Source organism: Petromyzon marinus, assembly GCF_048934315.1.
Source record: "Petromyzon marinus isolate PM22_M1 ecotype Great Lakes invasive population chromosome 83 unlocalized genomic scaffold, UKy_Petmar_22M1.pri1.0 chr83_unloc.3, whole genome shotgun sequence".
Classification (NCBI taxonomy): Eukaryota; Metazoa; Chordata; class Hyperoartia; order Petromyzontiformes; family Petromyzontidae; genus Petromyzon; species Petromyzon marinus.
Window position 1 is genome coordinate 547,199 of NW_027422636.1, and position 21,102 is coordinate 568,300.

Here is a 21,102-nt window from a genome sequence, read left to right on the forward strand (position 1 = left end):
GCCACCACCACCATTGTCATCAACGTCATCAACGTTATCATCAACGTCACCACCATCATTTAATCAACGTCATCAACATCATCATCAACATCGCCACCACCACGATTATCATCAACGTCATCAACGTTATCAACAACATCGCCACCACCACCATCATCATCAACGTCATCGCCACCATCAACATCATCGTGGACACGGAGACACAACATCGGGACTCGGGGTCAGAGTCAACATTGGGGCTTAGTCCTAGGCCTGGTGTGAGGCCTGTTACGGGGCCTGGTGTGAGGCCCTGGTGTGAGGCCTAGTGTGAGGCCTGGTGTGAGGCCTGGTGTGAGGCCTAGTGTGAGGCCTAGTGTGAGGCCTGGTGTGAGGCCTGGTGTGAGGCCTGGTGTGAGGCCTGGTGTGAGGCCTAGTGTGAGGCCTGGTGTGAGGCCTGGTGTGAGGCCTGGTGTGAGGCCTAGTGTGAGGCCTGGTGTGAGGCCTGGTGTGAGGCCTGGTGTGAGGCCCTGGTGTGAGGCCTGGTGTGAGGCCTGGTGTGAGGCCTGGTACGGGGCCTGGTGTGAGGCCTGGTGTGGAGCCTGGTGTGAGGCCTGGTACGGGGCCTGGTATGAGGCCTGGTGTGAGGCCTGGTGTGAGGCCTGGTGTGAGGCCTGGTGTGAGGCCCTGGTGTGAGGCCTGTTACGGGGCCTGGTGTGAGGCCTGGTGTGAGGCCTAGTGTGAGGCCTGGTGTGAGGCCTGGTGCGAGGCCTGGTGCGAGGCCCTGGTGTGAGGCCCTAGTGTGAGGCCTAGTGTGAGGCCCTGGTGTGAGGCCTAGTGTGAGGCCCTGGTGTGAGGCCTGTTACGGGGCCTGGTGTGAGGCCCTGATGTGAGGCCTAGTGTGAGGCCTGTTACGGGGCCTGGTGTAGGCCGAGTACGAGTCTGTCACAGGGACTAGTGCTCACCCAGTGAGCACTAGTCCCTGTGACAGACCGCTGAGTACTCACCCAGGTACCAGTACGAGTACTCACCCAGGTACCAGGACGAGTACTCACCCAGGGACCAGGACGAGTACTCACCCAGGTACCAGGACGAGTACTCACCCAGGTACCAGTACGAGTACTCACCCAGGTACCAGTACGAGTACTCACCCAGGTACCAGGACGAGTACTCACCCAGGTACCAGTACGAGTACTCACCCAGGTACCAGGACGAGTACTCACCCAGGTACCAGGACGAGTACTCACCCAGGTACCAGTACGAGTACTCACGCAGGTACCAGGACGAGTACTCACCCAGGTACCAGGACGAGTACTCACCCAGGTACCAGGACGAGTACTCACCCAGGTACCAGGACGAGTACTCACCCAGGGACCAGTACGAGTACTCACCCAGGTACCAGGACGAGTACTAACCCAGGTACCAGTATGAGTACTCACCCAGGTACCAGTACGAGTACTCACCCAGGTACCAGTACGAGTACTCACCCAGGTACCAGTACGAGTACTCACCCAGGTACCAGGACGAGTACTCACCCAGGTACCAGGACGAGTACTCACCCAGGGACCAGTACGAGTACTCACCCAGGGACCAGGACGAGTACTCACCCAGGTACCAGGACGAGTACTCACCCAGGTACCAGTACGAGTACTCACCCAGGTACCAGGACGAGTACTCACCCAGGTACCAGGACGAGTACTCACCCAGGTACCAGTACGAGTACTCACCCAGGTACCAGGACGAGTACTCACCCAGGTACCAGGACGAGTACTCACCCAGGTACCAGGACGAGTACTCACCCAGGTACCAGTACGAGTACTCACCCAGGTACCAGGACGAGTACTCACCCAGGTACCAGGACGAGTACTCACCCAGGTACCAGGACGAGTACTCACCCAGGGACCAGGACGAGTACTCACCCAGGTACCAGGACGAGTACTCACCCAGGTACCAGTACGAGTACTCACCCAGGTACCAGTACGAGTACTCACCCAGGGACCAGGACGAGTACTCACCCAGGTACCAGTACGAGTACTCACCCAGGTACCAGTAGGAGTACTCACCCAGGTACCAGTACGAGTACTCACCCAGGTACCAGTACGAGTACTCACCCAGGGACCAGGACGAGTACTCACCCAGGTACCAGGACGAGTACTCACCCAGGTACCAGTACGAGTACTCACCCAGGTACCAGGACGAGTACTCACCCAGGTACCAGTACGAGTACTCACCCAGGTACCAGGACGAGTACTCACCCAGGTACCAGTACGAGTACTCACCCAGGTACCAGGACGAGTACTCACCCAGGTACCAGTACGAGTACTCACCCAGGTACCAGGACGAGTACTCACCCAGGTACCAGGACGAGTACTCACCCAGGTACCAGTACGAGTACTCACCCAGGTACCAGTACGAGTACTCACCCAGGGACCAGGACGAGTACTCACGCAGGTACCAGCACGAGTACTCACCCAGGTACCAGGACGAGTACTCACCCAGGTACCAGGACGAGTACTCACCCAGGTACCAGGACGAGTACTCACCCAGGTACCAGGACGAGTACTCACCCAGGTACCAGGACGAGTACTCACGCAGGGACCAGTACGAGTACTCACCCAGGTACCAGGACGAGTACTAACCCAGGTACCAGTACGAGTACTCACCCAGGTACCAGTACGAGTACTCACCCAGGTACCAGTACGAGTACTCACCCAGGTACCAGTACGAGTACTCACCCAGGTACCAGTACGAGTACTCACCCAGGTACCAGTACGAGTACTCACCCAGGGACCAGTACGAGTACTCACCCAGGTACCAGTACGAGTACTCACCCAGGTACCAGTACGAGTACTCACCCAGGTACCAGGACGAGTACTCACCCAGGTACCAGGACGAATACTCACCCAGGTACCAGGACGAGTACTCACCCAGGTACCAGGACGAGTACTCACCCAGGTACCAGTACGAGTACTCACCCAGGTACCAGGACGAGTACTCACCCACGATGAGTCCGATCTCGCAGTTGGGGTCTTCGTAGCCGCATGTCATCATGGTGCCCACTGTGTCGTTCACCACCGCCACCACGTCCACGTCGAACTCCTTGGGGGGGGGGAGGGGAGGGGAGGGGGGGAGGGGGAGGAAACGGGGTCACTCACGGGGTCACGGGGTCACTCGCGGGGTCACTCGCGGGGTCACGGGGTCACTCACGGGGTCACTCACGGGGTCACTCGTGGGGTCACAGGGTCACTCACAGGGTCACTCACGGAGGCACTCACGGGGTCACTCACAGAGACACTCACGGGGTCACTCACGGAGACACTCACGGGGTCACGGGGTCACTCGCGGGGTAACTCGCGGGGTCACTCGCGGGGTCACTCGCGGGGTCACTCGTGGGGTCACAGGGTCACTCACGGGGTCACTCACAGGGTCACGGGGTAACTCGCGGGGTCACTCGCGGGGTCACTCACGGAGACACTCACGGAGACACTCACGGGGTCACGGGGTCACTCGCGGGGTCACTCGCGGGGTCACTCGCGGGGTCACTCGCGGGGTCACTCACGGGGTCACTCGCGGGGTCACTCACGGGGTCACTCACGGGGTCACTCACTGGGTCACGGGGTCACTCACGGGGTCACTCACGGGGTCACTCGCGGGGTCACTCACTGGGTCACGGGGTCACTCGCGGGGTCACTCGCGGGGTCACTCGCGGGGTCACTCGCGGGGTCACTCGCGGGGTCACTCACGGGGTCACTCACTGGGTCACGGGGTCACTCACGGGGTCACTCACGGGGTCACTCGCGGGGTCACTCACTCGCGGCTACCTGGGGGAGCTTTGTCTGTACGTACGTTGCGTCGTTTGACGGCCTCCCGCAGGAGGGTGACGACGTCCTTGCCCTCGCAGCCGGACGCCTTGAAGCCTTTAGTCCACTTCAGGAGGATACCCTGCACAAAGACAAAGACCCCCCGTGTAGCCTTAACACACTGTAGGGGCAAGTGCTGCTGTTAGCGAGCAGCACCTATGAAGGCCGGTAACGGTACACGAGGGGGTGGGTGGCCAGCACCACGCCCGACCGCCTTTGTCTCCCCAGTGGCGATGTTTACGACACACCGCACCAGGTACTCATTTGAGGCTGAGTCGACCTAGCGGAGGCCCGGGACCGGTTCAGATAATCGTCAACTGGTGTTGGCCGTGAGCGGGAATCGAACCCGGGTCGCCAGGTTCGTAGCGCAGCGTAGCGCTAACCGCTACACTATCGGACACAGACACACACAGACTCACACACAGACACACACACACAGACACACACACACACAGACACACACACACAGAGACACTCACACACAGACACACACACACAGACACACATACACACAGACACACACATACAGACACAGACACACACACATACACACACACACATACACACACAGACACACACACAGACACACACACAGACACACACACAGACACACACACACACACAGACACACACACACAGACACACACACAGACACACACACACACAGACACACACACACACAGACATACACACACACAGACATACACACAGACACACACACAGACACACACACACACAGACACACACACACAGACACACACAGACACACAGACACACACAGACACACACAGACACACACACAGACACACACACAGACAAAGGGTCCCCCACGTGTTCATGTCAACAGACTGTTGGGGCGAGCGCTGTTAGCAGGAGGCTGCCACAGTGACCAGCACCACGCCCTGCCTGTCCGTCTTTGTCTCTCCACACCCCCCCCCCCCCACCAATCCCCCCCACTCTCCCCCCACTCCACCCACCCACCACCCACCTGGTCCAGCCTGCCCTGGCGACAGGGGAAGGAGAAGGTGAACCCCAGGGGCAGTCTCTGGGCGGCGATGCCCTTGGCGTGCAGGAACTCGGCCACGCAGGACACGATGTGGTCAAACAGCTGGGGGGGGGGGGGTCAAGAGGTCACCGGGGTCACGAGGTCATCGGGACACCACGGGGCATCTGGTCACACGTCCGTCGGGTACTCAGGTCACTGGGGTTGCGGGTCACGAGGTCACCATGCTACAAGGTCACAAGGTCAGCACGCCACCAGGTCACAAGGTCACCATTCTGCCAGGTCACAAGGTCACCGTGCTGCAAGGTCACAAGGTCAGCACGCCACCAGGTCACAAGGTCACCACACCACCAGGTCACAAGGTCACCACGTCACCAGGTCACAAGGTCACCATGCTACAAGGTCACAAGGTCACTATGCTACAGGGTCACAAGGTCACCGTGCCACCAGGTCGCAAGGTCACCATTCTGCCAGGTCACAAGGTCACCATGCTACAAGGTCACCACACCACCAGGTCACAAGGTCACCACACCACCAGGTCACAAGGTCACCATTCTGCCAGGTCACAAGGTCACCATGCCACCGGGTCACAAGGTCAGCATGCCACCGGGTCACAAGGTCAGCACGCCACCAGGTCACAAGGTCACCATTCTGCCAGGTCACAAGGTCACCATTCTGCCTGGTCACAAGGTCACCATGCTACAAGGTCACAAGGTCACCACGCCACCGGGTCACAAGGTCACCATGCCACCGGGTGACAAGGTCACCACGCCACTGGGGTCACAAGGTCACCACGACACCGGGGTCACAAGGTCACCACGACACCGGGGTCACAAGGTCACCACGCCACCGGGGTCACAGGGTCACCGGGTCACCGCGTGGGGTGGGCGGTACCTGTTCTCCCGTGGCGTGCATGATGGCGGGCGGGATGGAGAAGATTCGGTTGTCCATGGCAACGCCGCAGCGTTGACCGCTCCGGATCCGGACGAGGAGAACGCGGAAGTTCGTACCGCCCAGGTCCAGGGCGAGGAAATCTCCGTTCTCTGTGTGCGAGGAGACGCGGGGGAGGAGGGGGGTGTTAGAGATGGGGGTCACGGTGCTAGAGATGGGGGTCACAGTGTTAGAGATGGGGGTCACGGTGTTAGAGATGGGGGTCACAGTGCTAGAGATGGGGGTCACAATGTTAGAGATGGGGGTCACAGTGTTAGAGATGGGGGTCACAGTGCTAGAGATGGGGGTCACAGTGTTAGAGATGGGGGTCACAGTGTTAGAGATGGGGGTCACAGTGCTAGAGATGGGGGTCACAGTGCGAGAGATGGGGGTCACAGTGTTAGAGATGGGGTGGGTCACAGTGCTAGAGATGTGGGTCACAGTGCTAGAGATGGGGGTCACAGTGCTAGAGATGTGGGGTCACAGTGTTAGAGATGGGGGTCACAGTGCTAGAGATGGGGGTCACGGTGTTAGAGATGGGGGTCACAGTGTTAGAGATGGGGGTCACGGTGTTAGAGATGGGGGTCACAGTGCTAGAGATGGGGGTCACAGTGCGAGAGATGGGGGTCACAGTGTTAGAGATGGGGTGGGTCACAGTGCTAGAGATGGGGGTCACAGTGCTAGAGATGGGGGTCACTGTGTTAGAGATGGGGGTCACAGTGTTAGAGATGGGGGTCACGGTGCTAGAGATGGGGGTCACAATGTTAGAGATGGGGGTCATGGTGTTAGAGATGGGGGTCACAGTGCTAGAGATGGGGGTCACGGTGATAGAGATGGGGGTCACAATGTTAGAGATGGGGGTCACGGTGTTAGAGATGGGGGTCACAGTGCTAGAGATGGGGGTCACAGTGCGAGAGATGGGGGTCACAGTGTTAGAGATGGGGTGGGTCACAGTGCTAGAGATGGGGGTCACAGTGCTAGAGATGGGGGTCACTGTGTTAGAGATGGGGGTCACAGTGTTAGAGATGGGGGTCACGGTGCTAGAGATGGGGGTCACAGTGCTAGAGATGGGGGTCATGGTGTTAGAGATGGGGGTCACAGTGCTAGAGATGGGGGTCACAGTGCTAGAGATGTGGGTCACAGTGTTAGAGATGGGGGTCACAGTGTTAGAGATGGGGGTCACAGTGCTAGAGATGGGGGTCACAGTGATAGAGATGGGGGTCACAGTGTTAGAGATGGGGGTCACAGTACTAGAGATGGGGGTCACAGTGCTAGAGATGGGGGTCACAGTGTTAGAGATGGGGGTCACAGTGCTAGAGATGGGGGTCACAGTGTTAGAGATGGGGGTCACAGTGCTAGAGATGGGGGTCACAGTGTTAGAGATGGGGGTCACAGTGCTAGAGATGGGGGTCACAGTGTTAGAGATGGGGGTCACAGTGCTAGAGATGGGGGTCACAGTGTTAGAGATGGGGGTCACAGTGCTAGAGATGGGGGTCACAGTGTTAGAGATGGGGGTCACAGTGCTAGAGATGGGGGTCACAGTGTTAGAGATGGGGGTCACAGTGTTAGAGATGGGGGTCACAGTGTTAGAGATGGGGGTCACAGTGTTAGAGATGGGGGTCACAGTGTTAGAGATGGGGGGGTCACGGTGTTAGAGATGGGGGGGTCACAGTGGTAGAGATGGGGGTCACAGTGTTAGAGATGGGGGTCACAGTGTTAGAGATGGGGGGGTCACAGTGCTAGAGATGGGGGTCACAGTGGTAGAGATGGGGGTCACAGTGTTAGAGATGGGGGTCACAGTGTTAGAGATGGGGGGGTCACAGTGTTAGAGATGGGGGGGTCACAGTGGTAGAGATGGGGGTCACAGTGTTAGAGATGGGGGTCACAGTGTTAGAGATGGGGGGGTCACAGTGTTAGAGATGGGGGTCACAGTGTTAGAGATGGGGGTCACAGTGTTAGAGATGGGGGTCACAGTGCTAGAGATGGGGGTCACAGTGCTAGAGATGGGGGTCACAGTGTTAGAGATGGGGGTCACAGTGCTAGAGATGGGGGTCACAGTGTTAGAGATGGGGGTCACAGTGTTAGAGATGGGGGTCACAGTGCTAGAGATGGGGGTCACAGTGCTAGAGATGGGGGTCACAGTGTTAGAGATGGGGGTCACAGTGCTAGAGATGGGGGTCACAGTGTTAGAGATGGGGGTCACAGTGCTAGAGATGGGGTCACAGTGTTAGAGATGGGGGTCACAGTGCTAGAGATGGGGGTCACAGTGTTAGAGATGGGGGTCACAGTGCTAGAGATGGGGGTCACAGTGTTAGAGATGGGGGTCACAGTGCTAGAGATGGGGGTCACAGTGTTAGAGATGGGGGTCACAGTGTTAGAGATGGGGGTCACAGTGTTAGAGATGGGGGTCACAGTGTTAGAGATGGGGGTCACAGTGTTAGAGATGGGGGGGTCACAGTGTTAGAGATGGGGGGGTCACAGTGCTAGAGATGGGGGGGTCACAGTGCTAGAGATGGGGGTCACAGTGCTAGAGATGGGGGTCACAGTGCTAGAGATGGGGGTCACAGTGTTAGAGATGGGGGTCACAGTGCTAGAGATGGGGGTCACATTGTTAGAGATGGGGGTCACAGTGTTAGAGATGGGGGTCACAGTGCTAGAGATGGGGGTCACAGTGCTAGAGATGGGGGTCACAGTGTTAGAGATGGGGGTCACAGTGCTAGAGATGGGGGTCACAGTGTTAGAGATGGGGGTCACAGTGCTAGAGATGGGGGTCACAGTGCTAGAGATGGGGGTCACAGTGTTAGAGATGGGGTGGGTCACAGTGCTAGAGATGGGGGTCACAGTGCTAGAGATGGGGGTCACAGTGTTAGAGATGGGGGTCACAGTGCTAGAGATGGGGGTCACAGTGTTAGAGATGGGGGTCACAGTGCTAGAGATGGGGGTCACAGTGTTAGAGATGGGGGTCACAGTGTTAGAGATGGGGGTCACAGTGTTAGAGATGGGGGTCACAGTGTTAGAGATGGGGGTCACAGTGCTAGAGATGGGGGTCACAGTGTTAGAGATGGGGGTCACAGTGTTAGAGATGGGGGTCACAGTGCTAGAGATGGGGGTCACAGTGTTAGAGATGGGGGTCACAGTGTTAGAGATGGGGGTCACAGTGCTAGAGATGGGGGTCACAGTGTTAGAGATGGGGGTCACAGTGTTAGAGATGGGGGTCACAGTGCTAGAGATGGGGGTCACAGTGTTAGAGATGGGGGTCACAGTGTTAGAGATGGGGGTCACAGTGTTAGAGATGGGGGTCACAGTGTTAGAGATGGGGGTCACAGTGCTAGAGATGGGGGTCACAGTGTTAGAGATGGGGGTCACAGTGTTAGAGATGGGGGTCACAGTGCTAGAGATGGGGGTCACAGTGTTAGAAATGGGGGTCACAGTGCTAGAGATGGGGGTCACAGTGTTAGAGATGGGGGTCACAGTGTTAGAGATGGGGGTCACAGTGCTAGAGATGGGGGTCACAGTGTTAGAGATGGGGGTCACAGTGTTAGAGATGGGGGTCACAGTGCTAGAGATGGGGGTCACAGTGTTAGAGATGGGGGTCACAGTGCTAGAGATGGGGGTCACAGTGTTAGAGATGGGGGTCACAGTGTTAGAGATGGGGGTCACAGTGTTAGAGATGGGGGTCACAGTGCTAGAGATGGGGGTCACAGTGTTAGAGATGGGGGTCACAGTGTTAGAGATGGGGGTCACAGTGCTAGAGATGGGGGTCACAGTGTTAGAGATGGGGGTCACAGTGTTAGAGATGGGGGTCACAGTGCTAGAGATGGGGGTCACAGTGTTAGAGATGGGGGTCACAGTGTTAGAGATGGGGGTCACAGTGTTAGAGATGGGGGTCACAGTGTTAGAGATGGGGGTCACAGTGCTAGAGATGGGGGTCACAGTGTTAGAGATGGGGGTCACAGTGTTAGAGATGGGGGTCACAGTGTTAGAGATGGGGGTCACAGTGTTAGAGATGGGGGTCACAGTGCTAGAGATGGGGGTCACAGTGTTAGAGATGGGGGTCACAGTGTTAGAGATGGGGGTCACAGTGCTAGAGATGGGGGTCACAGTGTTAGAGATGGGGGTCACAGTGTTAGAGATGGGGGTCACAGTGCTAGAGATGGGGGTCACAGTGTTAGAGATGGGGGTCACAGTGTTAGAGATGGGGGTCACAGTGTTAGAGATGGGGGTCACAGTGTTAGAGATGGGGGTCACAGTGCTAGAGATGGGGGTCACAGTGTTAGAGATGGGGGTCACAGTGTTAGAGATGGGGGTCACAGTGTTAGAGATGGGGGTCACAGTGTTAGAGCGTGTCTCTGTGTGTGTCTGCTCGTGTCTCTGCGTGTCTCTGCGCGCGTTTCTGCGCGTGTTTGCGTGTCTGCGTGTGTCTGCGTGTCTCTGTGCGTCTCCGCGTGTCTCTGCGTGTCTGCGCGTATCTCTGTGTGTGTCTGTGTGTGTCTGTGTGTGTCTGCGTGTGTCTGTGCGTCTCCGCGTGTCTGCGTGTCTCTGCGCGTGTCTGCGTGTGTCTCTGTGTGTCTCTGTGTGTCTCTGCGTGTATCTGCGTGTCTGCGTGTCTCTGCGTGTGTCTGCGCTTGTCTCTCTGCGTGTGTCTCTGCGCGTGTCTCTCTGTGTCTCTGTGTGTCTCTCCGCGTGTCTCTGCGTGTCTCTGCGCGTGTCTGCGTGTCTCTGCGTGTGTCTCTCTGCGTGTCTCCGTGTGTCTCTGCGTGTCTCTGCGCGTGTCTCCGTGTGTCTCTGTGTCTCTCCGTGTCTCTGCGTGTCTCTCTCCGTGTCTCTCTGCGTGTCTCTCTCCGTGTCTCTCTGCGTGTCTCTCTGCGTGTCTCTCTCCGTGTCTCTCTGCATGTCTCTGCGTGTCTCTCTGCGTGTCTCTCTGCGTGTCTCTCTCCGTGTCTCTCTGCGTGTCTCTGCGTGTCTCTCTGCGTGTCTCTCTCCGTGTCTCTCTGCGTGTCTCTCTCCGTGTCTCTCTGCGTGTCTCTCTGCGTGTCTCTCTGCGTGTGTCTCTCTGCGCGTCTCTCTGGCGTGTCTCTCTCCGTGTCTCTCTCCGTGTCTCTCTGCGTGTCTCTGCGTGTCTCTCTCCGTGTCTCTCTGCGTGTCTCTGCGTGTCTCTCTCCGTGTCTCTCTGCGTGTCTCTCTGTGTCTCTCTGCGTGTCTCTCTGCGTGTCTCTCTGCGTGTCTCTCTGCGTGTGTCTCTCTGTGTCTCTCTCCCCGTGTCTCTGCGTGTCTCTCTGCGTGTCTCTCTCTGCGTCTCTCTGTGTGTGTCTCTCTCTCCGTGTCTCTCCGCGTGTCTCTCTGCGTGTGTCTCTCTGTGTCTCTGTGTCTCTCTCCCCGTGTCTCTGCGTGTCTCTCTGCGTGTCTCTCTCTGCGTCTCTCTGTGTGTGTCTCTCTCTCCGTGTCTCTCCGTGTCTCTCCGTGTCTCTCTGCGTGTCTCTCTGGCGTGTCTCTCTGCGTGTCTCTCTGCGTGTCTCTCTCCGCGTCTCTCTGCGTGTCTCTGCGCGTGTCTCTCTGCGTGTCTCTCTCCGTGTGTCTCTCTGTGTCTCTGTGTCTCTCTGCGTGTGTCTCTCTGCGTGTCTCTCTGCGTGTCTCTCTCTGCGTGTCTCTCTGCGTGTCTCTCTCTGTGTCTCTCTGCGTGTCTCTCTGCGTGTGTCTCTCTGCGCGTGTCTCTCTGCGTCTCTCTGTGTGTCTCTCCGTGTCTCTCTGCGTGTGTCTCTCTGCGCGTGTCTCTCTGCGTGTCTCTCTCCGTGTCTCTCTGCGTGTCTCTCTGTGTCTCTGTGTCTCTCTCCGTGTCTCTCTGCGTGTCTCTGCGTGTCTCTCCGTGTCTCTCTGTGTCTCTGTGTCTCTGCGTGTCTCTGCGTGTCTCTCTGCGTGTCTCTCTGGCGTGTCTCTCTCCGTGTCTCTCTGTGTCTCTGTGTCTCTGCGTGTCTCTGCGTGTCTCTCTGTCTCTGCGTCTCTGCGTGTCTCTGTGTCTCTCCGTGTCTCTCTCCGCGTCTCTCTGGCGTGTCTCTCCGTGTGTCTCTCTGTGTCTCTGTGTCTCTCTCCGTGTCTCTCTGCGTGTCTCTGCGTGTCTCTCCGTGTCTCTCTGTGTCTCTGTGTCTCTGCGTGTCTCTGCGTGTCTCTCTGCGTGTCTCTCTGGCGTGTCTCTCTCCGTGTCTCTCTGTGTCTCTGTGTCTCTGCGTGTCTCTGCGTGTCTCTCTGTCTCTGCGTCTCTGCGTGTCTCTGTGTCTCTCCGTGTCTCTCTCCGCGTCTCTCTGGCGTGTCTCTCCGTGTGTCTCTCTGTGTCTCTGTGTCTCTCTCCGTGTCTCTCTGCGTGTCTCTGCGTGTCTCTCCGTGTCTCTCTGTGTCTCTGTGTCTCTGCGTGTCTCTGCATGTCTCTCTGCGTGTCTCTCTGGCGTGTCTCTCTCCGTGTCTCTCTGTGTCTCTGTGTCTCTGCGTGTCTCTGCGTGTCTCTCTGTCTCTGCGTCTCTGCGTGTCTCTGTGTCTCTCCGTGTCTCTCTCCGCGTCTCTCTGGCGTGTCTCTCCGTGTGTCTCTCTGTGTCTCTGTGTCTCTCCGTGTCTCTCTGCGTGTGTCTCTCTGCGCGTGTCTCTCTGCGTGTCTCTCTCCGTGTCTCTCTGCGTGTCTCTCTGTGTCTCTGTGTCTCTCTCCGTGTCTCTCTGCGTGTCTCTGCGTGTCTCTCCGTGTCTCTCTGTGTCTCTGTGTCTCTGCGTGTCTCTGCGTGTCTCTCTGTCTCTGCGTCTCTGCGTGTCTCTGTGTCTCTCCGTGTCTCTCTGCGTCTCTCTGGCGTGTCTCTCCGTGTGTCTCTCTGTGTCTCTGTGTCTCTCCGTGTCTCTCTGCGTGTCTCTGTGTCTCTGCGTGTCTCTGCGTGTCTCTCTGTCTCTGCGTCTCTGCGTGTCTCTGTGTCTCTCCGTGTCTCTCTCCGCGTCTCTCTGGCGTGTCTCTCCGTGTGTCTCTCTGTGTCTCTGTGTCTCTCTCCCCGTGTCTCTGCGTGTCTCTCTGCGCGTGTCTCTCTGCGTGTCTCTCTCCGTGTCTCTCTGCGTGTCTCTCTGTGTCTCTGTGTCTCTCTCCGTGTCTCTCTGCGTGTCTCTGCGTGTCTCTCCGTGTCTCTCTGTGTCTCTGTGTCTCTGCGTGTCTCTGCGTGTCTCTCTGCGTGTCTCTCTGGCGTGTCTCTCTCCGTGTCTCTCTGTGTCTCTGTGTCTCTGCGTGTCTCTGCGTGTCTCTCTGTCTCTGCGTCTCTGCGTGTCTCTGTGTCTCTCCGTGTCTCTCTCCGCGTCTCTCTGGCGTGTCTCTCCGTGTGTCTCTCTGTGTCTCTCCGTGTCTCTCTCCCCGTGTCTCTGCGTGTCTCTCTCCGTGTCTCTCTGTGTCTCTGTGTCTCTGCGTGTCTCTGCGTGTCTCTCTGCGTGTCTCTCTGGCGTGTCTCTCTCCGTGTCTCTCTGTGTCTCTGTGTCTCTGCGTGTCTCTGCGTGTCTCTCTGTCTCTGCGTCTCTGCGTGTCTCTGTGTCTCTCCGTGTCTCTCTGCGTCTCTCTGGCGTGTCTCTCCGTGTGTCTCTCTGTGTCTCTGTGTCTCTCTCCCCGTGTCTCTGCGTGTCTCTCTGCGCGTGTCTCTCTCCGCGTCTCTCTCTGGCGTGTCTCTCCGTGTGTCTCTCTGTGTCTCTGTGTCTCTCTCCCCGTGTCTCTGCGTGTCTCTCTGCGCGTGTCTCTCTCCGCGTCTCTCTGGCGTGTCTCTCCGTGTGTCTCTCTGTGTCTCTGTGTCTCTCTCCCCGTGTCTCTGCGTGTCTCTCTGCGCGTGTCTCTCTCCGCGTCTCTCTCTGGCGTGTCTCTCCGTGTGTCTCTCTGTGTCTCTGTGTCTCTGCGTGTCTCTCTCTGTGTCTCTGTGTCTCTCTGCGTGTGTCTCTCTCTGCGTGTCTCTCTCTCTCTCTGGCGCGTCTCTCTCTCTCTCCGCGTCTCTCTCTGGCGTGTCTCTCCGTGTGTCTCTCTGTGTCTCTGTGTCTCTGCGTGTCTCTCTCTGTGTCTCTGTGTCTCTCTGCGTGTGTCTCTCTCTGCGTGTCTCTCTCTCTCTGGCGCGTGTCTCTCTCTGGCGTCTCTCCGGCGTGTCTCTCTCTCTCTCTCCCCGCGTGTCTCTCTCTCTCCCCGGCGTGTCTCTCTCTCTCTCTCCCCGCGTGTCTCTCTCTCTCCCCGGCGTGTCTCTCTCTCTCCCCGCGTGTCTCTCTCTCTCCCCGGCGTGTCTCTCTCTCTCTCTCTCCCCGCGTGTCTCTCTCTCTCCCCGGCGTGTCTCTCTCTCTCCCCGCGTGTCTCTCTCTCTCCCCGGCGTGTCTCTCTCTCTCCCCGCGTGTCTCTCTCTCTCCGGCGTGTCTCTCTCTCTCTCCCCGGCGTGTCTCTCTCTCTCTCTCCCCGCGTGTCTCTCTCTCTCCCCGCGTGTCTCTCTCTCTCCCCGCGTGTCTCTCTCTCTCCCCGGCGTGTCTCTCTCTCTCCCCGCGTGTCTCTCTCTCTCCCCGGCGTGTCTCTCTCTCTCTCTCCCCGCGTGTCTCTCTCTCTCCCCGGCGTGTCTCTCTCTCTCCCCGCGTGTCTCTCTCTCTCCCCGCGTGTCTCTCTCTCTCCCCGCGTGTCTCTCTCTCTCCCCGGCGTGTCTCTCTCTCTCCCCGCGTGTCTCTCTCTCTCCCCGCGTGTCTCTCTCTCTCCCCGCGTGTCTCTCTCTCTCCCCGGCGTGTCTCTCTCTCTCCCCGCGTGTCTCTCTCTCTCCCCGGCGTGTCTCTCTCTCTCTCTCCCCGCGTGTCTCTCTCTCTCCCCGGCGTGTCTCTCTCTCTCCCCGCGTGTCTCTCTCTCTCCCCGCGTGTCTCTCTCTCTCCCCGCGTGTCTCTCTCTCTCCCCGGCGTGTCTCTCTCTCTCCCCGCGTGTCTCTCTCTCTCCCCGCGTGTCTCTCTCTCTCCCCGCGTGTCTCTCTCTCTCCCCGGCGTGTCTCTCTCTCTCCCCGCGTGTCTCTCTCTCTCCCCGGCGTGTCTCTCTCTCTCTCTCTCCCCGCGTGCTCCCCGCACCCCTCCCGCTGGGCGTGCGCCGCACGAACGTGGGCAGCATGGCGACGGGGGCCCCCTCGTGCGTGGCCCTGGACAGGCCCCGGGCCATGGCGAGGCCCACGAGCCGCTTGACTGCGAGCAGGAGCTCGGCGCCCGTCGCCAGCGGCGCCAGCGCCGCGTCGAGGCGCCGGCGCCGCTCGGCGAGCCTCGCCGCCACCGCCGTCACCATGGCCGCTCCCTTGCCGCTGCCGTCCTCCGAGCGGGCAAAGCGGAGGTCGAAATCGGGGGCGAGGCGACGGAGCGTCGACTGGAGCAGAGCGGAGAAGCTGCGGTGTGGGTGGGGGTGGGGGTGGTGGGGGGGAGTGGTGGGGGGTGTGGGGGGGGTGGTGGTGGGGGGGTGGTGGTGGGGGGAGAGGATTGAGTATGTGGGTCTCTGTGTGTCTCTGTGAGTGTGGGTCTCTGTGGGTCTCTGTGAGTGTGGGTCTCTGTGAGTGTGGGTCTCTGTGTGTGTGGGTCTCTGTGTGTGTGGGTCTCTGTGAGTGTGGGTCTCTGTGTGTGTGGGTCTCTGTGAGTGTGGGTCTCTGTGAGTGTGGGTCTCTGTGTGTGTGGGTCTCTATGAGTGTGGGTCTCTGTGGGTCTCTGTGTGTGTGGGTCTCTGTGTGTGTGGGTCTCTGTGAGTGTGGGTCTCTGTGTGTGTGGGTCTCTGTGAGTGTGGGTCTCTGTGTGTGTGGGTCTCTATGAGTGTGGGTCTCTGTGGGTCTCTGTGTGTGTGGGTCTCTGTGTGTGTGGGTCTCTGTGGGTCTCTGTGGGTCTCTGTGAGTGTGGGTCTGTGTGTGTGTGGGTCTCTGTGGGTCTCTGTGTGTGTGGGTCTCTGTGTGTGTGGGTCTCTGTGAGTGTGGGTCTCTGTGAGTGTGGGTCTCTGTGTGTGTGGGTCTCTGTGGGTCTCTGTGTGTGTGGGTCTCTGAGGGTCTCTATGAGTGTGGGTCTCTGTGGGTGTGGGTCTCTGTGAGTGTGGGTCTCTGTGGGTCTGTGTGTGTGTGGGTCTCTGTGAGTGTGGGTCTCTGTGAGTGTGGGTCTCTGTGGGTCTCTGTGAGTGTGGGTCTCTGTGAGTGTGGGTCTCTGTGGGTCTCTGAGAGTGTGGGTCTCTATGAGTGTGGGTCTCTGTGAGTGTGGGTCTCTGTGAGTGTGGGTCTCTGTGGGTCTCTGTGAGTGTGGGTCTCTGTGTGTGTGGGTCTCTGTGTGTGTGGGTCTCTGTGAGTGTGGGTCTCTGTGGGTCTCTGAGAGTGTGGATCTCTGTGGGTCTCTGTGAGTGTGGGTCTCTGTGGGTGTGGGTCTCTGTGGGTCTCTGTGTGTGGGTCTCTGTGTGTGTGGGTCTCTGTGTGTGTGGGTCTCTTTGAGTGTGGGTCTCTGTGGGTCTCTGTGAGTGTGGGTCTCTGTGGGTCTCTGAGAGTGTGGATCTCTGTGGGTCTCTGTGAGTGTGGGTCTCTGTGTGTGTGGGTCTCTGTGTGTGTGGGTCTCTGTGGGTCTCTGTGGGTCTCTGTGAGTGTGGGTCTCTGTGAGTGTGGGTCTCTGTGAGTGTGGGTCTCTGTGGGTCTCTGTGAGTGTGGGTCTCTGTGGGTCTCTGTGAGTGTGGGTCTCTGTGAGTGTGGGTCTCTGTGTGTGTGGGTCTCTGTGTGTGTGGGTCTCTGTGAGTGTGGGTCTCTGTGTGTGTGGGTCTCTGTGAGTGTGGGTCTCTGTGAGTGTGGGTCTCTGTGTGTGTGGGTCTCTATGAGTGTGGGTCTCTGTGGGTCTCTGTGTGTGTGGGTCTCTGTGTGTGTGGGTCTCTGTGAGTGTGGGTCTCTGTGTGTGTGGGTCTCTGTGAGTGTGGGTCTCTGTGTGTGTGGGTCTCTATGAGTGTGGGTCTCTGTGGGTCTCTGTGTGTGTGGGTCTCTGTGTGTGTGGGTCTCTGTGGGTCTCTGTGGGTCTCTGTGAGTGTGGGTCTGTGTGTGTGTGGGTCTCTGTGGGTCTCTGTGTGTGTGGGTCTCTGTGTGTGTGGGTCTCTGTGAGTGTGGGTCTCTGTGAGTGTGGGTCTCTGTGTGTGTGGGTCTCTGTGGGTCTCTGTGTGTGTGGGTCTCTGAGGGTCTCTATGAGTGTGGGTCTCTGTGGGTGTGGGTCTCTGTGAGTGTGGGTCTCTGTGGGTCTGTGTGTGTGTGGGTCTCTGTGAGTGTGGGTCTCTGTGAGTGTGGGTCTCTGTGGGTCTCTGTGAGTGTGGGTCTCTGTGAGTGTGGGTCTCTGTGGGTCTCTGAGAGTGTGGGTCTCTATGAGTGTGGGTCTCTGTGAGTGTGGGTCTCTGTGAGTGTGGGTCTCTGTGGGTCTCTGTGAGTGTGGGTCTCTGTGTGTGTGGGTCTCTGTGTGTGTGGGTCTCTGTGAGTGTGGGTCTCTGTGGGTCTCTGAGAGTGTGGATCTCTGTGGGTCTCTGTGAGTGTGGGTCTCTGTGGGTGTGGGTCTCTGTGGGTCTCTGTGTGTGGGTCTCTGTGTGTGTGGGTCTCTGTGTGTGTGGGTCTCTTTGAGTGTGGGTCTCTGTGGGTCTCTGTGAGTGTGGGTCTCTGTGGGTCTCTGAGAGTGTGGATCTCTGTGGGTCTCTGTGAGTGTGGGTCTCTGTGTGTGTGGGTCTCTGTGTGTGTGGGTCTCTGTGGGTCTCTGTGGGTCTCTGTGAGTGTGGGTCTCTGTGAGTGTGGGTCTCTGTGAGTGTGGGTCTCTGTGGGTCTCTGTGAGTGTGGGTCTCTGTGGGTCTCTGTGAGTGTGGGTCTCTGTGGGTCTCTGTGAGTGTGGGTCTCTGTGGGTCTCTGTGTGTGTGGGTCTCTGTGTGTGTGGGTCTCTGTGTGTGTGGGTCTCTGTGGGTCTCTGTGTGTGTGGGTCTCTGTGAGTGTGGGTCTCTGTGGGTCTCTGAGAGTGTGGATCTCTGTGGGTCTCTGTGAGTGTGGGTCTCTGTGGGTCTCTATGGGTGTGGATCTCTGTGGGTCTCTGTGAGTGTGGGTCTCTGTGGGTGTGGGTCTCTGTGGGTCTCTGTGTGTGGGTCTCTGTGAGTGTGGGTCTCTGTGAGTGTGGGTCTCTGTGGGTCTCTGTGAGTGTGGGTCTCTGTGGGTCTCTGAGAGTGTGGATCTCTGTGGGTCTCTGTGAGTGTGGGTCTCTGTGTGTGTGGGTCTCTGTGTGTGTGGGTCTCTGTGAGTGTGGGTCTCTGTGGGTCTCTGAGAGTGTGGATCTCTGTGGGTCTCTGTGAGTGTGGGTCTCTGTGTGTGTGGGTCTCTGTGGGTCTCTGTGAGTGTGGGTCTCTGTGTGTGTGGGTCTCTGTGTGTGTGGGTCTCTGTGGGTCTCTGTGTGTGTGGGTCTCTGTGGGTCTCTGAGAGTGTGGGTCTCTGTGGGTCTCTGTGAGTGTGGGTCTCTGTGTGTGTGGGTCTCTGTGTGTGTGGGTCTCTGTGAGTGTGGGTCTCTGTGGGTCTCTGAGAGTGTGGATCTCTGTGGGTCTCTGTGAGTGTGGGTCTCTGTGTGTGTGGGTCTCTGTGTGTGTGGGTCTCTGTGGGTCTCTGTGGGTCTCTGTGAGTGTGGGTCTCTGTGAGTGTGGGTCTCTGTGGGTCTCTGTGAGTGTGGGTCTCTGTGGGTCTCTGTGAGTGTGGGTCTCTGTGGGTCTCTGTCTCTGTGGGTCTCTGTGTGTGTGGGTCTCTGTGTGTGTGGGTCTCTGTGTGTGTGGGTCTCTGTGGGTCTCTGTGAGTGTTGTCTCTGTGGGTCTCTATGTGTGTGGGTCTCTGTGTGTGTGGGTCTCTGTGAGTGTGGGTCTCTGTGGGTCTCTGAGAGTGTGGATCTCTGTGGGTCTCTGTGAGTGTGGGTCTCTGTGTGTGTGGGTCTCTGTGGGTCTCTGTGAGTGTGGGTCTCTGTGTGTGTGGGTCTCTGTGTGTGTGGGTCTCTGTGGGTCTCTGTGTGTGTGGGTCTCTGTGTGTGTGGGTCTCTGTAAGTGTGGGTCTCTGTGAGTGTGGGTCTCTGTGAGTGTGGGTCTCTGTGGGTCTCTGTGTGTGTGGGTCTCTGTGTGTGTGGGTCTCTGTGAGTGTGGGTCTCTGTGAGTGTGGGTCTCTGTGGGTCTCTGTGTGTGTGGGTCTCTGTGGGTCTCTGTGGGTCTCTGTGGGTCTCTGTGTGTGTGGGTCTCTGTGAGTGTGGGTCTCTGTGAGTGTGGGTCTCTGTGGGTCTCTGAGAGTGTGGATCTCTGTGGGTCTCTGTGAGTGTGGGTCTCTGTGTGTGTGGGTCTCTGTGGGTCTCTGTGAGTGTGGGTCTCTGTGTGTGTGGGTCTCTGTGTGTGTGGGTCTCTGTGGGTCTCTGTGTGTGTGGGTCTCTGTGTGTGTGGGTCTCTGTAAGTGTGGGTCTCTGTGTGTGTGTGTCTCTGTGGGTCTCTGTGTGTGTGGGTCTCTGTGGGTCTCTGTGTGTGTGGGTCTCTGTGAGTGTGGGTCTCTGTGTGTGTGGGTCTTTGTGTGTGTGGGTCTCTGTGTGTGTGGGTCTCTGTGTGTGTGGGTCTCTATGAGCGTGGGTCTCTGTGGGTCTCTGTGGGTCTCTGTGAGTGTGGGTCTCTGTGTGTGTGGGTCTCTGTGGGTCTCTGTGAGTGTGGGTCTCTGTGTGTGTGGGTCTCTGTGGGTCTCTGAGAGTGTGGGTCTCTGTGTGTGTGGGTCTCTGTGAGTGTGGGTCTCTGTGTGTGTGGGTCTCTGTGGGTCTCTGTGAGTGTGGGTCTCTGTGGGTCTCTGTGAGTGTGGGTCTCTGTGGGTCTCTGTGGGTCTCTGTGAGTGTGGGTCTCTGTGAGTGTGGGTCTCTGTGTGTGTGGGTCTCTGTGGGTCTCTGTGAGTGTGGGTCTCTGTGTGTGTGGGTCTCTGTGGGTCTCTGAGAGTGTGGGTCTCTGTGTGTGTGGGTCTCTGTGGGTCTCTGAGAGTGTGGGTCTCTGTGTGTGTGGGTCTCTGTGGGTCTCTGTGAGTGTGGGTCTCTGTGTGTGTGGGTCTCTGTGGGTCTCTGTGAGTGTGGGTCTCTGTGGGTCTCTGTGAGTGTGGGTCTCTGTGGGTCTCTCTCTGTGAGTGTGGGTCTCTGTGGGTCTCTGTGGGTCTCTGTGTGTGTCTCTCTGTGGGTCTCTGTGGGTCTCTGTGGGTCTCTGTGAGTGTGGGTCTCTGTGGGTCTCTGTGGGTCTCTGTGAGTGTGGGTCTCTGTGGTTCTCTGTGGGTCTCTGTGGGTCTCTGTGAGTCTCTGTGGGTCTCTGTGGGTCTCTGTGTGTCTCTGTGGGTCTCTGTGGGTCTCTGTGGGTCTCTGTGGTTTCTCTATGTGTCTCTGTGTGTCTCTGTGGGTCTCTGTGTGTGTGGGTCTCTATGTGTGTGGGTCTCTGTGTGTGTGGGTCTCTATGTGTGTGGGTCTCTATGAATGTGGGTCTCTATGTGTGTGTGTCTCTATGGGTCTCTGTGTGTCTCTGTGTGTCTCTGTGGGTCTCTGTGGGTCTCTGTGTGTGTGGGTCTCTATGTGTGTGTGTCTCTATGGGTCTCTCTGTGCCCGTGTCCCCCCGTCCCCCTCCCGGTGCCCGTCTCTCCCTCACGTGGGGTGGTGTTTGTAGACGCTGCCGTCCACCGCCACGGTCGTCACCAGTCGCCCGCTCCCACCGTGCCGGTCGTGGTGCTGGTGCTGGTGGTGGTGTTGGGGGCCTTCTCCCACGTGGTGCCGCTGGTCGTGGTCGTGGTGGTGGTGCTGGTGGTGGTGGGGGCCTTCTCCCACGTGGTGCCGCTGGTCGTGGTCGTGGTGGTGCTGGTGGTGGTGGGGGCCTTCTCCCACGTGGTGCTGTTGGTGGGGGCCTTCTCCCACGTGGTGCTGTTGGTGGGGGCCTTCTCCCACGTGGTGCTGTTGGTGGGGGCCTTCTCCCACGTGGTGCTGTTGGTGGGGGCCTTCTCCCACGTGGTGCTGTTGGTGGGGGCCTTCTCCCACGTGGTGCTGTTGGTGGGGGCCTTCTCCCACGTGGTGCCGCTGGTCGTGGTCGTGGTGCTGGTGGTGGTGGTGTTGGGGGCCTTCTCCCACCGTGGTGCCGCTGGTCGTGGTCGTGGTGCTGGTGGTGGTGGTGTTGGGGGCCTTCTCCACCGTGGTGCCGCTGGTCGTGGTCGTGGTGCTGGTGCTGGTGGTGGTGTTGGGGGCCTTCTCCCACGTGGTGCCGGCCGCTCCGCCGGACGCGGCCCACGAGGGCGCTGAGCGCCGCGGCGGTCAGAGCGGCGGCGCGGCCGAGACGACGCGGCAGGC

At 58.6% G+C, this 21,102-nt stretch overlaps 1 pseudogene; it reads right to left on the reverse strand.

The window, feature by feature from the left end:
• LOC142908396 (hexokinase-4-like) overlaps window positions 1-21,066 on the reverse strand; it is a 31,478-nt pseudogene extending 10,412 nt beyond the window's left edge.
• Window positions 21,067-21,102: the final 36 nt, after the last annotated feature.